At 37.8% G+C, this 3,300-nt stretch overlaps 1 protein-coding gene across 1 annotated transcript in view; it reads left to right on the top strand.

The window, feature by feature from the left end:
• The first annotated feature begins 2,635 nt into the window (after positions 1–2,635).
• The window catches only part of cpo (carboxypeptidase O), a 29,284-nt gene continuing 28,619 nt past the window's right edge, over positions 2,636–3,300 (top strand). The window contains exon 1 of the mRNA XM_051908880.1: positions 2,636–2,726. The gene's annotated coding sequence lies outside the window, so the exon portion shown is untranslated. The remainder of the gene's footprint in view (positions 2,727–3,300) is intronic.

Genomic DNA, 3,300 nt, shown 5'->3' with positions numbered 1-3,300 from the left:
GTGCTCTTTTAAAGGGGGATTTTATCCAGCCCAGTGTGGAGAGAGAGAGAGAGAGAGAGAGAGAGAGAGAGAGAGAGAGAGAGAGCGTGTGTGTTTAGGGGCTTGAGGGGAGGGATATCTCACCCTCTCCAGTCTCTGCGTGCGTAAATGTCGGGAAATCTGGCACGACACAAGCATCACCTGCGCAGTCATAAACCCGCAGGTACTGTCATCTAGAGTTCACAATTATGCAGAGTTGACATTAACATTAACATTATTACATTAACATTAAATTAACATTAGAAATATTTTAGATTATCTATATATCTTTATAAATGTGTATTTATAAAAAAAAATCAGTGTAGGCCTATCTATCTATTTTGGATTACAATCAAATAACAAAATTCACTTCATACCGTATTTCATTCATTTCAACAGTATTTCATACTGTTTGTCTTTGGTGTACTCTTTAAAATACACATGTAACAAATGTGCTATCTTTTCCCTTAGCCCTTATGTTTTTTAATTTGCTTAGCTTAAGATTTATCCTCCATGCTGAATAAAGAGAAAAGAGAGCAGAGCACTTCTGGTCATACTGCGTACCCATCATGCCTTGAGTTTTTTTTTTTTTTTTTTTTTTTTTTATGTGTGGAAAATATGTGATATTGCTGATGCATGTTTTCGTCTAGCCTAGGTGATTCTGGAAGTTACTGAGTAGAAAGGGAAATAGCTGTATTATTTATGATTTAGTATTATGAGGCCTTCACAAACGTTCATTTACAGGAACTGATGTCCAGTGGTGTCCATGTCTAGGCATGCGACTCATTATAAAACTCTCAATTCCAGCGGTCTACTGCTGCAAGTTTGTTCAGTTTTGTCATCCAACTCTTTCCTTTTCACATCTGTGAAACACATCAGAAGAATTTTTAGGAATAATCCTTTTAATCATTATAAAGTCCATGAAATCTTGAGTGCTGCTCAAGGACAAACCAAGTACTAAGACATTCATAAACTAAAATATTTTTCAGTTCAACTGTTCACTAAAATTGTAAGCTAATATAATTTGTAATGAAAAAAGCTACGTTAAATGAGAAAAAAAAAAGCAAAATACTTCATGCACAATTGACCAATCAGAATCAAGCATTCCACAACATTCTACATTATAATATTTCAAGCATTCCACGTAATATTAACATTCAATTCAATGCGTTACTTCTGTGTGAAATTTACTAGCAATTTCTGAGTGAAAACTCTACACCATTTTTTTTTTTTGTATGGTGCATACTCACAAGGTCTTCTGTGTATGAAGTTGTCTCACACCCCATATCCAGTTACAGTAAAGCAGTGTTGTAAGGGACCGTCTGAATCAGAAGCAAACAAGCACTCGCACAAACACCGCAGGCACGGAGCAAAGGCACGTTGACCATTTGACAAGTTCAAAAACCTCATGATTCAGAAGTGAATTGACATAACAGGCAGTGACTCAACGACAGACAGGTGAGCTCATCAAGATACGGCCTCTACAAGATTTTGCCTCCAGCTGTTTTTTTGGTTTTTTTTTTTCACTGCAATTTTTTTTATGTATATGCTAAAGAATCAACAGAGGATTCACTATTTAAACAAAATGTCATTGAGAAAGCCTTGCTCTAGTATATAGTTGCATAACAGCGTGGATCTGTGCAGAGTTAGTTTAATATAAAGTCAGTGTGATTGGTGTGTGCAGTACATCTACTCCGTAACACTTTGCTGAACTTTTCCCCTCAAAACTGATGCAAAACAGGACTTCACTGACAGGGCCGCCCAACGTTCTCCAAAAGTTTACAAGCCTTCTGTTTCGTCAAGTGCAACAAGATATTTTGTTCACTAAGCAATTTGCTTATCCATGTGTAGATGTCACAATTCTTTAGAATTCATGTTCAACTCATAGAGTTTATAGAGTTCAAAATCTAACCCTGTACAGTCTGGGGTTTTCACGGTTGTGGATCTAAAACAAAAATAAAAGATCCAAACTAGTCAAAGCACTTTGAAAAATACTGTGCGAATGATATTGTTCTGTTTTTTCTAAGCGCGTTCTTGTCTGTCACTTTAAATGCTCGAGCTCGTTATTGCAGGATGGATTCTGATTGGCTGTCAATGTTTTTATTGTTCATTAGTTGGATAAAATCATTCTGAAAGTAATTCCAACGATATACTTTCTCTGTGCCGTTATCGTTGTAGCTGTGGTGTGAACTTGTGAACTCTGCTATTTTTTAATATTGATAACGATTTTTAGAGCTATATCATTATTGTTATCTTTATAGTTATCATTCTTGGTGCCAACAGGTCTTTACTTTTTACAGCTGATGAACAATAAAAACGTTGACAGCCAATCAGAATCCATTCCGCTTTAAAGGGGACCTTTTTCACAAGATGTAATATAAGTCTCTGGTGTCCCCAGAATGTGTCTGTGAAGTTTCAGCTCAAAACAGATCACAGATCATTTATTATAGCTTGTCAAAGTTACCACTATTTGGGTGTGAGCGTTTTTTATGCATGCCCCTTTAAATGCAAATGAGCCGCAGCTCTCTGCAAGCTTTCCAGAAGAGGGCGGAGCTTTAACAGCTCACGCTTCGGGTGCTCAACAACAACAAAGCTGGAGAATTTCACGCAGCCAAAATGATGATTGTCAGTAATGGTGCCGTACATTTGTCAAACCGGAGTCGGACAACTTTTACAACTTTTAGAATGCAACTGGACGTTTCTGAATGGTTAGTGGGTAAATTTATGTAGTTGCTGTGGAGTTGATTCAACTCATTGACTAGGATGTGCCGTCATGTTAATCTTTTGTGCAAACCCGTATGGACACCCACTATACATAGCGTACCTGTTTGCCAAACAGAGCCATATGCACCAGACTAACGTTTGTGATTGCTATCAATTGCTGTGAATGGTGTAATATTTTTTCCAAAATAACGCTCAGACAGAAACGCTCATTTTTTTAGCAGTCGAGCTTGCCAGGGCCAACTTGCAAGCTATCAAAGCTAACGAGACTTTAAATAGTGTTCTGTGCGCGTCTGTGCAGCCAATGACAGAACAGTTAACATGCTTTGCTCAAACATTTGCCATGGCCTTAGAACTAGTACACCATTGTCGCTTGCAAAAACAAAATGGCGGCGCTGTGGGTGGAAACGTGCAGATTAAGGGGTGGTAAAATTATAATAAGATCCCCTTCCTACATCACAAGGGCAGCGAAATCTGACCGGCTTGTTTTTTCCACATTTTTGCAAAGAAAGGCTTGCCAAAACAAAGTTACTGGGTTGTGCTTTTTCAAGTTTTCTGGGT

Source organism: Ctenopharyngodon idella, chromosome 1 (assembly GCF_019924925.1).
Source record: "Ctenopharyngodon idella isolate HZGC_01 chromosome 1, HZGC01, whole genome shotgun sequence".
NCBI lineage: Eukaryota > Metazoa > Chordata > Actinopteri > Cypriniformes > Xenocyprididae > Ctenopharyngodon > Ctenopharyngodon idella.
Note: the sequence above shows the minus strand (reverse complement) of the source record. Positions and strands in the feature narration are given on the sequence as shown.